The 14135-nt window shown below is 36.3% G+C and overlaps 1 pseudogene; it reads left to right on the top strand.

Moving 5' to 3' along the window:
* The first annotated feature begins 8942 nt into the window (after positions 1 to 8942).
* On the top strand, positions 8943 to 11177 carry LOC116911618 (annotated as a pseudogene).
* The last annotated feature ends 2958 nt before the right edge of the window (positions 11178 to 14135 follow it).

Raw genomic sequence — 14135 nt, forward strand, 5'->3', positions numbered from 1 at the left:
ACAGGCGAAGGATGCAGAAGAACTGTTCATCTCTACCTTGTTACAAGAAAAAGCCAAAGTCCCACTTAGGAAATGTTCATCCAACTTGTTGAAGATGCAGAAGAATTGCATGAAGCTTCAATATCCAGCTTTACCACCTGAGAAGTCACATAGGTGTCTCTGTTCAAACAAATATTGACAAAATGAATAGGAAGTATGAGATCAGAGAAAACACTCTTTCCTCATCTTTTGGTTGATTGATGCTTTCCTTTATATAATTATCTCTGTATAAACCTCAAGTCACATAGACTTCATTAGGTGGTTTCCATATTGACTATATCATTTCATCCCCATCAAATTTTGGGCAAATGCTTTATCTGTTCATGATTCCACAGCAAACAAACAATTAGATGATCAAAGTGTAAAGTAATGAAATTAAAGAGAGAAAAAGCCTGAAAGAGCCTGGTATAGTGATAAACTGAAATATTAAAGCCAGTTTGTTTGATTTCAGAACACAAATACCTCAATTTAATAAACTTAAATGCATACCTCCTTCTGGTCACAAAGCTCAACTATCATTTAACATTAACCATGTTAGTAACATTCAATTCTTCTGTCTTTTTCTATAAATTTTTTCCAGAAAAACTTTGTCATGCTTATCAGCATTAGTGATGGTATTCTGCTTTTCTCTAAAATTATATTTTAAATTGTTGCTTCCCCATGTAATGAGTTTAATGAGCAAATGCCAAAAATTACCATCAAAGAGAGCACATAATTCCTATCATCCCAGTTTAAGTCAATTATACAGTGATTCCAAAATGTAGTCGGGTAGACTGGAACTATGACTAAGTCAGATATTTCTGTCTCAAGCCGTTCTATGAGAGCTACTGTAAAATGGGAAAAGACCAGTTCAAACAAGGATAAAGAACCATTCCATTTTTTAAGATCCATTTTTGTGTGTACTGCTTTTGTTCACTACCATTTTTAATTTTGGTTGATTTTCACATAAGAGCTATACACGATAAATGTAAATTTTTCACCAAAGCACCTTTCTTACCATAACTTCTAGGCATAAACAAGGTAATGCCATGTCTAGACTCTGCATGCCTTGAGTCTTCTATGAGAGAGGTCGTTAGTAATGCATGGAGAATACAAAGAAACTCAATAAGCAGAAAAAACTCTAGATGTCTTGGTTGTCATCATGTGATGATTTTGCATTTGAAGGTATTTGTTTTAAAACAAAAGTCTTTATTAGGGGAAGAATTAAATTCCTTAAGGTGCATTTGCTATGTGTTTATTCCAAGACAAAAAGAAGATACTGTATTCCCTGTGGAGCAGAAGTATGAATTACAAGCACTGTCCTTGTATAACTCACAATCTATACCCTTTTAAAATGTTAGAAAATGGTGATTATACAACATGAATCAGAGAAAAGGAGTACAAGAGAGAAAAGATTCATAAGTAGAATTTTGTTTTGATGAGAACCAATTGCTAAGATTGATCAAACTGATCTTAATCATTCTTGTGAGTCACCCCCAACTGATTCCAATCTCTTTAGGATATTGAGAATATTATCTGCAGAGGAAATGGCTTTATCTTTCTGAGGAACACAATTATATTACTAAATGTTTTTTGGAAACATTCAGTTCATTAAGAGAGAGACAAAGACAAATATCACTGGCCTCAAATTGTTAGTTCAGAATCACATGGTGTGAAATTGAAAACATGCATTGACTGAAAATTATAAATATGCCAGCTACCAAGTGGAAAACATTATGTGCTCTTAAAATTTTAGTTTCTGCTGACTTTAATGGGACATTAGAAAATGATGTCACTCCTGTCCACAGTACTGTATTACAGTTCATGTGCTGACGTTATAAATGGTACACATTATACAGTGAGTAAGCCTGGCCTGATGACAGATGTGAAGGCACAGATGGGAAGCCGACATAAGCTGATGTTTACAGGAAGCATCCAATAAAAAAAAAAGCAGGATTTCTGAATGAGAAAGACTTCCCAGTGTACTATGTTCACTTTCCCCCAGTTACAATGGGACCTTCCCCCACACTAGCTGTGGAAATTTTATTAATGTGCTCAGTCTAAGATTGCTTGTTTGTTAAACAAAACAAATTACTTCTGAATCACAAGTGGCCATCCATGAAAACAAAATAGGTAAGAGAGCATGTGACATAATATCTGAAATATTAGGCACTTCTGTTGTTTTCCTGTCTTCCCTTTCAGGGATGATTTTGATTACAGAATTTAACAAAGCAAACAGGCACATAATAATGTTTGATGGAGATAAATAATCCTTCTCAGTTTCCTATTAGTTGTAATGGTGAAAACTGAACAAAAAAAATATATTTGGCAATTTTGAGATTGGGAGAAAAGAGTCTCCCTAAGAGAGGTAAAATTCACTGGAGGTCTTCAGTCTTTAATACATAAGTCCTGTTTTTTTAATGCCTGTATTCTATTTCTACCAATGATAGCTTATCCTATCTTGAATTCATTAAATCTATGAAATTTCACAGAACAAAACTATATAAACGCTTAACACTTTTTAATTCCAATTGCATTAAAAATGCCTTACTGTGTATCAGAATCATTATACCACTGAAAATGCCCAACTCCTACCCCCTTCTCTAGCAGGTGTGTCTTGGCAAGGAAGTTTGTTTGTTGTAAATCATCTAGGCTTAGAATTAGGAGATTATCGTGTATGAGCTATTTGGGTACAGTTAGATCATGAATGTATGGAAGAGGAAACCAGGACTACGAGATGCTTAGATCAGCCTTTGCTTACTTAAGAGATAAGAAAGAACCTGTCAGCCTCCTCAGCTGGAAATGACAAAGAAACCGATTCTCTCCTGAGCCTCCAGCAGGAAAGCACTTGCTACCAATACCTTTTATTTATTTATTTTGATTTGTGGAGAATTTCATCTTATGGATACAATACAGAAACAATGAATGTGTGTTGGTTAGGTCACTAAATTTGTAAAAAAGTCTATTATAGCAGTAGTGGGAAATTAAATATAAACCCTCTTCTATGTATTCCACATGTTTCATTAAGTGAATGCTACAGATTTAGACAATTATCATCATTTTATTCTTATGACATGTCAAAAACAAAATGTCAAAGATGTCAAGGACTTAATAAAAAGGATTGAACTTTGCATTCTAGCTATGGAATCATCATTTTTTTAAACAATTGTTTTTATTACAATTATTGTTTTTTAAACCACAGATAAGAACCAGTCACTTTAGCATATATGTGGGGGTCAGAAAGCTTTCTGAAGACAGTTCTCTCCTTTAACTGCATGAGTCCTGGAAATGAAGTAAGATATTTGGAGAAAACTCCTTTACCACCAACCCATCTTTGTTACACCCACAGCCATCATTCTTCCATACCAGAAACACTGCCAAATACATAGTAGGTGGGCTGGTGAGCCCTCCATAGAGTTCTTAAATGCAATAAGGTTTAAATGTTATTATAAACCATTAGAAAATATATGTGCTTTGTGTTTGCAGAAATGGATCAGCAGTTTGGAACTCTTACTGTTTTGCCAGAAATTCTGGATCCATTTCCAACACCCAAATAGTAGCTCCCATCATCTATAACTCCTGTCCCTGCAGGATTGAATATATTTCTTGATGCCTATTGGCTCCTGCATGCTGTGGTACCTATTCTCATACATGTACAAACACATAAAGTAGTAAACAAATACATTTCCTAAACATTAAACATTATTTTAGTAGCTGAAGCACATCAGGGACATAGTAGCATGAGATACTATAAAAATAGTTTTAGAATAAATTGTCCCCCATGTAGAATAGTAATATGCTACATTTTCTATTGATGAAGAAAATGATAATGTTAGGGGGAAGAGAAAATAGAATGTGTCCTGTGTGCTAGTTTCTGTCTCATGATCTCTACTCCAACCTCACACACATACTCATTTTCCAGAATTACCTTATTTATAAAGAAAAACAAAGAAACAAGCTGTATCAAATGAGAAGGACAAATGGAAACTACTCATGAGAAGAAAGAGAAGAGTGCAAATGTCATACTAAGACACCATCTTTCCATAATCTTCACTTCTTACATCTTTCCATTTATCAGCTGACACTTCAGAACATTTGTTTCAAGTCAATGTGAAGGATCTAGAGAAGGTTAAGAAAAAGAAACCCTGAAACACTTGTAAAAGCTTTTAGTTCAGTTGATCTATTCATGACATGCATGGTACCGTAATGAACAGTAGACACAGAGAGGTCATTTCTTTGTATTATTCTCCCCATGCTTCATGACCTCTTACCTCTCTACTCTGAATCTCAATGAAAATTTCTATCTTTGTGAAAGATGAACAAACTTGCTTCCTTAGGGTGTGAAGTTTCAGGATGGTTTAAGTAAAATCTTAGAGTGCCATTCATCCACCCATGATACAGACTTTATAGCAATATGGAAAAATATTCTATTACATTTGGCAATTGTGCTAAAATCAAGAAATAAGAAATGGTATCTGAGCCAAAAATTAACTTTAAGTTTTCGCCCGGAGGTTTAAATTCCCACAAGACAGCAGGAACAGCTTGCTGCTAGTGAGCAAACTCAATTATTTGTTTGAGGACATTGCATGGCAAATGGAGACAAGCTCACTGTGTCAATGAACTAAAATGCTACCATCCCTCACTGGACAAAGGCAAGGTACTGCTCTTCTGCTTCTGAAGGTTTTATTAAAACCATTTCTCTGCACCAAGAGTCACTGACAGGTGCTAAACAAGTCAGTTGGCAAACATTATTATTTTTTAGATAGGACACTTGGAAATGGCAGTTTCATAATAACCTAGGAGTATATAAAATACCCAGTGTGAGCTCTACACTAAGTTATGAAGTAATAAAATGGAGCATGAGTGAACTATTCTCTTAAATACCCATTGTTATTGGTATCCTTTCCAAATATGCACTTGCACGCGCGCGCGCACACACACACACACACACACACACACACACACACACACACACACACACAGAGATGCTTTCCATCTTAGCCTAAGAAAAGCTGTTTTCACGACAGCAGTGCAAACACCTAACCTGATACTGTCTTATATAGCATTTATTGCATGACTATTTTGTCATTCCTACTGATGAGTATATTGTCCCCTGAAGAAAGAGATTCCAAATGAGTGTGTACCTTACACATGATTTCAGAAATTAGAGGTGGATCTCTTTTGTGGTAGGGCTTACTTTCTGTGGCACTGATATCAAATATTTCTATTTTCAAGGCAAACAAAGCTGGGTGCACTGACGCTGCATTCATAATGGGTGTTTTCTAGTCAGATTCAGGGTGTGAGTATAGGTTCTGAGGAAGACTGAGCAGCTGCAGATATGTTAAATGCAGCACGTTCTTACTTTTATCAGCAAGGCATTGTGAAGGGAATTCAAAAGCAAAATGAAATGATCCATGATGAAGGTCTAGTGGGGCATTTTATTGGGAGTAAGTATAGCAATATCAGCTGTAGGATGAGAAGGCTTCCTGGTGGACTTCGAAAAAAAGCAGAATATACCCAGGTCGGATATGGATACCCACATGCATTTGACTACAAAGTCACTCTTAACAGAGCATATAGTTCTGCACTTACTGAAGAGATGAAAATTACACTGACATTCTAGACTGTTATTTATTGATATTTTAAAGCCACAATAAGTCTAGTTTTAAATTAAATGCTGTCTTTATTTTAACTCAGAAATTCTCTTTTTCAACTATTCCATTCCCATGTTAACTGCACGGAACATAATGGCAGGAAAAAACACAAGACTGGAGTATGTTTTACATTTTCTTTTATTAAAAAATATCTTTACAAGTTCTTATTAGTCTGCAGCATGGTTTCTTAAAGGATTAATTTATTTCAGGCTGAGGTTTTATAAGCACCTAACTATTTTAAATTATCTTTGTAAAAATAGAAATTGATTTTCCAATATAACTGTTGCTTACTCTGGGGAATAGATTCATTCTGGAAAAAGAGTAGCAATAAATGCCTTTTTGTAGTTCTTGGCTTTTATTTTTCCTTTTCATGTTTGGGATAACTGTGGGGACCATGCAGGAAAATAAAGGGGCCACAAGAAAACAACTCTTATTGGCTTTCTGCAGAAACAAACAAAACTTTCAATGGATAATTATGGACTGGAACTGAAGGACTGAAAGACTGAAGGCACCTTGAGATTTTAAGGGTGAGTTAAAATATAACTAAAGAGGAAATAAAAGATATAGAAAAGTAGTAAGTTCTCTGATGTACAAAGGGCACTTTGTGCTTAGTTCATCCCACCAATCTTTCTGAAAGGTCTCCAAATCCAACCTTCACTCAATCAATATTACCAATAAAATTTAAAGACTTAATGTTAAAATACAACTAAAATGGAAAATTTTTATGAGTATAAAAAATAATAGTTAATGACTTTTCAAATAAACATAGGAGGTATGTGCAATTTAATTGCTGAAATATTTCTGAAACACCTCCAACTACATGCTTCATTTATTTAATATTTGTCAAAAATTACATGGCAGTGTGCATTATGCCTACTTTTTTCCAAGAATTTAGAGAAATTACTGCCTAAGACAGATTCAGAAACTAGGATAAACCACAGAAGAATCAAATTAATAGAAAAGTCAAAGTGCCCTATTAAGGTTCTCTCTTGGTGGCCTTAGTTTCATTAATAAAAGCATTTTTAAGAGGACTCAATTGAATCTCTAGGACAGTTTTGTTAATACTTAAAACCCACAGGGCAGACAGTTCCCCAGAGGAAGGAGACCAAGAAGAAGAAAAAGCTATGTCAGTTGAGTTATATATGAGATCAGCCACGTAGGAAACAGACAGCCATCTTGTGAGGAAGATTACTTTAAAGAAAAAATTAGCATGCCTGATGTTGTGTTTAATATAAAGATAAGGAGAAAAGGAATATGTTTGGTGGATGTGTGGTCAGGTAGGGGCCAGGGGAAGAGGGTGCCCTTGTGGACCCATACTCTTTCCCATAGAGTAAAGTTTATTCAGGAAATGGGGTAAGGAGTTGAGGGAGTTGTGACAGAGACAGGCAGAGAGAGGAGTAGAGGTAGGCCATAAGCATGTGAGAAAGAGATGGGGGAAGAAAATGAGAAAGAGAGAGCAGGAGCAAGAGGACATAACAAAAGTAAGAGAGCAAAAGAGAGAAAAGGAGGTAAGCATCTGCTTTTATACAGAGTTAGAGACACCTGGCTGTTGCCAGATAATTATGGGGCAGAGCCTAGACTAAATACCATCACCAGAGGATGTAAACTTATGCTATGGTTAGCATCTAAAAAAAATACAAAATACAAAAGAGAAGAAAGAAAATATTATGCCTTTCTGAGTCAGGATTCATGACTCAGACATGACTCAAGGTGGGCAGACACAAAGAATTGGATCCATCTGGAATGACTTTGCAAAAGCTGGGGTTGGGGGAGGGGTGGGATTCTGGAAAGGAATGTACATATCTCACTTATGGACTAATTATTCCTCCTATTTTTTAAACATGCCTTATAATCACCTGCCTTCCCAGGGGTCATCCCACCTTAAGGGAAGGTTCCTTAGCCAGGTCATTGACCTCTGTAATTGGGATTTTATATAGTCATCCAGGCCAGACATTTCATTTTCTAGACCAGGGGAAGTAGTTTTTCCATAATGGTCTACTATGACATAATTATTTTTAAATAATGAAATGAATTAATCATAAACAAGCCATACATAATTGGAGATGAAATTTGTGTAATCAAAACATTAATCATTATTAATGTTACAATTAAAAAATCTGTATAAAACATGTAGCCCAGTAATTTTGGTTGTTTATTTTATATTGATTTTAATTATTATATTTGGGTGTCATTACCAAAAGTGACCAATAATAACTCCTTCATTGAGCCAGTACTAAAACCATCACAAATAATATTTTTGCAATAAAAATCTTGGGGAGTAGGTTTTTAACTCAATGGTTCAGTATTTGTTGTCTATTTGCTGGAAAGATGAAGCCATTGACTCACTTTCATACACCAATAATAAAACAATAAAGAAAATCCATCATTATTTTGTTTGTTCATTTGTTTGTTTGTTTAATCTGTACAAACTAGTCATTCCTGTAAGTCAAGTGAGTTAAAAACTAATGCTATAATGTCTACCATTTTCAGACAAAGAGTAAATGGAAATTATCAGATCAAAAGAAAACTCTATTTCTGCAAACCCTGGGAATTAGACAAAAGCAAGCAATCATCAGGAACTTGTGAAGCCAGTTCCCCAATACTTCCTTTTATATGTGATTTCTTGTTGTTGCTGTTGTTTTTTGTTGTTGTTGTTGTTGTTGTTGTTGTTGTTGTTGTTGTTGTTCTTCTTCTTCTTCTTCTTCTTCTTCTTCTTCTTCTTCTTCTTCTTCTTCTCTTCTTCTCCTCCTTCTTCTCCTTCTTCTCCTTCTTCTCCTTCTTCTCCTTCTTCTCCTTCTTCTCCTTCTTCTCCTTCTTCTCCTTCTTCTTCTTCTTCTTCTTCTTCTTCTTCTTCTTCTTCTTCTTCTTCTTCTTCTTCTTCTTCTTCTCTTGCTCTTTTTCTTCTTGTTTTTGTTCTTCTTATCCTCTCTTCATCCTTTCTCTCTCTCTGTTCCTCCTTCCCTTCGTCCCTCCATCCACCCATACCTCTCTCTCTTCCTCCTTCCACATCTTTCTGGACAGCCTCTTCCCTTCTTTCTCTGTCCTCTTTCTCTGCATCTACTCCCTTCCCTTTTTTCCTTCCCACCACATCATGCCACCACATTACAAAACATATCAAGTATTGTTTTTAGTTCTTCATCTACAAATGATGAAATTTCCACTCTTGCATGTTAGCCAATGTGTTATGTAGATCTTATTTACTCGAGCATTATTGAAATCGTGTGGGTGTATAGCTTCCCTATTTGTCTAGAAGACACTACATTACGGCTGATGTCCCTGTCCTCTGGCCCTTTCAAACTCTGCTATCCCTCACCACCAATTTTCCCAGCCTTAAATGTAATAGGGGTTTTTTTGAATATGTACATATGAATTGAGGCTGAGCTCCTCACAGTCATTTATTTTCTGTATTTTGATTAGTTTTGGATCCAGATAATATATTTAGAATAGGGTAGAAATTATGATGGTTTAATAAAATAATAGTAGTAAGATTTCGTTGTTAACCCCAGAGACAGGAGAAGAAAGACCACTAACAAAAATAATCATGGCCAAAATAATTAAAGCAAGCAATTAATTACATCAAGCTATTTTATTCATGTACAAAGGCTACCACCTCCTGAGGCAGGGTTTGGAAGATAAGCAGTTGATCGAGAAAGAGGAGGGTAGGTTGTCTCCAAATGGGGAATTTGGTTAGCAAAATAGGCAGGATTATAGGAGAATAGATCATAATAAATTAGTCCTAATGACTTCTTGAAAGAAAAATATGATTGGAAAATGGACTTATAAAGGAAGCTATAACAACCCTTTTAACACAAAGGTAGGATTTCAAAATAGTTATTAACTTTTGAAACAAAGACACGATTATAATTCCGGTAACAGCCAATACAGAACCATTTGTGGTTAAGGTTAAAAATAGGGCATAGTCCAATCCTTGAGAAACAGCGATTTAACCATAAATAGGAATGAGCCTACTTCATCTTTAGTACATGATAGAAGGGGGCTGTTTTCTTCACTTATCTAGCTAGGTTCTTTGGCATCTCCAGTGTAGTTTTTAAAGTCACGCATCTGTCTGTGCCCACTCCTCCAGCAGTTGGAAGAGGAAAGAACAAAAGATTGTGGGCTTGACTCAGATGGGTGGGGACTAGGCGCTGGGTTCAGGGTAGACTTACCAGGCTGTTGCTTCTAGGATGGAGAAAAAAAATCAACCAGTGGGTCTGGAGGAGCAAGTGATAAGGATGGACAGGAAGAAAAGTAGTGTGAAAAAGCAGTGAAAAGTCTGGTGAAAAAGCTGAAGAAAACTAGATGATTAGTTGAGCTTGAGAATGCCATCACCACCCAGAATTGCAATACTGAGTGTGTCACCGTACCAAGCGCTTGCTCTGAAATTTGGGGACTGAGTACAGCAAATACAGTCGATCAGTGGGACACAACAGGCCTTACAGCTTCTCTGAAAAATCAGGTTGCTACATGTTATATATTGCCAACTATGGTGCTGGCCGGAACTTCATAGTCATCATGAGCTCTAGGTAATCAAAACTGTGAATATGCTTTTAATCTGAAGAAAGATGAAGTACGTGAAAATCCTTACCACTACCGCAGATTTGAGACACCAGTCTTGCCTCCAGTCTTAATGCCTCAGCACATAGACATTCTAACCTAACTGCAGCCTCTGGATGACTATACCCACTCCATTCCAGAAAACACAAATTTCCCAGCAGGAATTCAGCCACAGAGTAATTACACCCCAGAAACCACCTGGACATATCAGTGAAGACAGAGAAACAAATGACCGAGAGTTGAACCAAAATATGGGCACAGGCTCTTGGCTGAACTCTCTCTCTCTCTCCTGTTAAACACAGCTTGGATTTGCAGCCAGTTACTTACTCTGAACCTGCATTTGGTGTTCAGTTTCATATTATGAACTAAACCAGGTTTAGAGAGACCTTCTATGTGTCACAGCCCTCATTCATGTAGACGACTCTACAAATCCATCAAACTCAGAGTGGTTCTCCTTAGGTTTGCTCTGCAATGTCAATTGACACTACTGTAGAAATGAAGAGAAGGCATACAGGAAGGGGTGTGCATATAGGTGGTAAAGGTTTTGCTGAGTGCTTATGTGATAGTACAATCTTTGTGTAGAGCCCCAATTATAACCAGAGATAGGGGTGGCATCCTGCAACAGTGTGTAAAGTCCATCAGGCTATAACCTGAAGATTTTCAACAACCAAGAATTTGATGCTCTTCTGGCTCATGAGGTTAACCAGGGTCCTGAAGCCGTTTATCAGCTAACTCGAATGTGCATCATATAGAATTAATTTCCTGAAGGGTTGGGGAGAAGAATACCAGAAGCAGAGAGTAATAAGTACTCCTTGCTGGATTGAACTTTATCTGAAGGACCCTCTGCAGTGGTTGGACAAAGTATTAACTCAGATGAGGTCCCCTTCATGTGATGCTCAAACATGTCATAATGTCCATCACTGGTTGAGTTCATCAAAAGACTTCCTATAACAACTCTTCTGTCATAGAATTCATATACAATTCCATGGACTGTTTGCTCTCCAAAAGTTCCAGAGCGAAAACAGCAGATGAGGTCTCATCAGTTAAAGCATTTGTAGAATCTGTTTCCTATATTTGAATATTAGATGGGAAAATTAGTGTCTAGAAATGTCCTCCCCAGAGGGAAAAAGGAAGACTTAAAGATTTAATGATGTCTTGTTGGGCATAAGACAGGTTATTAATAACAGTAGTAGTTGTGGACAGGTAAAGTGTCAAGACCCAGTATTGTAGTACTATACTGTTTGTATACATTCTTAGTTTGCATTAAAAAACAGTCACTTAACTTCTCTATGGCATGGAGAGTATTTAAACTTTTGTCTGTGCTTTCATCCTGAACCATTTGCACCGTACCTAAGACTGTGTTGGAGAAATATGGAAACTGCAATTAATACTAAAAAAACTGAGAAGAAATAATGGCAGGATTTATGAATATGGTTAATGAACTAAGTAAGTTGATCAATTAACCATGCATGAAAAAGGTTCACCATCAAAATATATATATAAATGTTGCTTAAATTGCAATGCTCAGATTAATTCGCATCGTAAACTGAAATATATTTTCCGAAGATTCGTGTCCCGAAATAAAAGTCCTAGGTTGTCTCTAGATCTACTGACTGAAATTAAAATCTCTGAAGGCCAAAGGTAGAGAGGAACATTGCTACTGCTTACGTTCTTTCTTCATAGGTAACCAACCTTCATAAATTAACTCGTCAAAGAGGGGTATTTGCATAATTTTGGTTATTACAATTTAATTTCTTAACCAGTTATTTGCAAATGATCTTTTCCTGTCCTTGATCTTTGACTGCAGAAATTATATCTTTTCAATACAATTCTTTTAGCTAGGATACTGAGCTCTTGTCTGTTGTGTCTCTTTTGGGGATGGAGTGGGGTGGATAGCATTTGAGAAAGAGTCTCATTATGTAGCTGGGCTACCCTGGATCTCACTATGTAGATCAGAATGGCTTTGAACTCACAGATATCTGCCTGCCTCTGTCTCCAGTGCTGTCATTAAAGGCTAACACCACCACAACTGGCTCTGCCTGCTGTCTCTTAATTCTTATTTCAAGAGGAAGAATTTTTCTTTTTCTTTGGGAGACAGAATAATTACTGCAGTACTAGCTTTTTCCAAACCATATCTGATATTTTTTTTAAAAAAGGATGTTGCTGACTCTAAAAACACACCACACAAATGATTCTGAAAGGTGGATTAATCAAAACATTCTGCTAAGCCATCAAAGCCTAAATTGTCTTTTACTAACATTCAGTAGAACACATTGTTACATACTAAGAATTGATAGCTCAAAAGCCAATTGACGTTGCAGACAGTGCTAAAGTGGTTCATGAATTTGAAATGACAACAGATGCTTTGAAAAGGAGAGCTGGTTGGATTTTGATTGAACATGCTAATTTTCAAAAAGAATCATTCCTGGCTCAATTTTATACAGTGCAACCTGTTAAGGCTATTTGGAAATCACAGGGGCTGGTGATAAAATAATATTGAGCTCAATTATCCATTATCAGAGGAAAAGAAGCCAGCATCCCTTTACAGAGTTATTTGAATTTACAATACAGAAGGGAAGTCACCCAGTGACTCAGAGGACAAGTGCCTCTATGCTCAGGAAGCTGTTGGGGTGACTAAGTGACAGAATTTGGGGATATGTTCTTGCTAATTTGGTTTTGCTTGGAGATTGGAGTTTTACTTTCTACCACTTGAGAAAAGAGAGTTAAACAAACAGCCTCTGTCCTAAAGGCAAGATTAAATTGAATCCTTTGTCATGGGGATCCATAACAGATAAGATTAAAAATTCTCATCAGTCAGATGACTTTAGAAATATTTAAGTGGAGCAGGGTACTAGAAAACTGTGTGACTTTAGGTCCATATGCTCTTGGCTGCAGAAAACTAAGTTCAAAAATCCCCGAATTACAAGATTGATTTTTAAATCGAGGGTAGTCCTCTCTTAACCCCTTTCAAACCTTTACAATTTCTTCAGCAAAAGACACTGTGATGAGGGCGAGGCTATGCACCCAGAACTGTGATATAAGGCCTGGCTTCTTGATATGTGGTACTTGCCTGGTATCCGTCCTCCTTAATGCAATCTTTAAGGTTCCTCTAAAGGTACAGACTTTACTTAAGAATTAGCATTAGTCCAGGCTTGGTTCAGCATGATACCAATGAATTCATTTACTATAGAACAAAGTTAAGAGAATTTCATAGAACACAAGATTGATAATACATGATAATTAACAAAATATTTCAAGAAAACAAGATTAATGGAAAAAACTTTATGATGCAGCAAATACCAATTTAAGTGAGTTAAGATGTCTTTGTTTCTCTTACCTTATGCTGTTGTGCAGTGGAAGGAGACTTTGACTTCATACTTTGGGGGCCCACAAACACCACATTCTCTTCATAGCTTCCTGTCTCTCACTGAGTCTTAAAACATGATTATTGCTTGCAAAGACATAAGGAAACCATTCATTTTTTAAGATTTTGTTATTTTTTACCACTTAGTATAGCATTAGGGAAGATATTTTGATGAGTTTTAAACTGCATATTTTCCATTGTCTCCAACTATATTATAGTTTCAGAATAAAGATATTAAAAGAATTCTTTTCAGATAGCATGGTCCTATAGTAGATTCCACCATTCTTTCCATTCATTAACTTAGTTATGCTATGCATCTTGAAATATGATTAATATCAAGTCTGAAATGTTGAATTTGTGGTTTGAGCATAATAAGGTCATATTCTGACAGACTAACAGTCGGAAAGTTTATAATAAACTGAATAACTTCATCTTCCTTGGACAAAGATATCCAGCTTGGAGTACCGCCTACAGAGGAGCTTAAGGGGGATTTGCTGGAACACTGTGGGCTTTTCAAGTCTTTAATGGGTAACTCAAATGCCATT

The sequence above is a fragment of the Rattus rattus genome, chromosome 10 (genome assembly GCF_011064425.1).
Source record: "Rattus rattus isolate New Zealand chromosome 10, Rrattus_CSIRO_v1, whole genome shotgun sequence".
Lineage (NCBI taxonomy): Eukaryota > Metazoa > Chordata > Mammalia > Rodentia > Muridae > Rattus > Rattus rattus.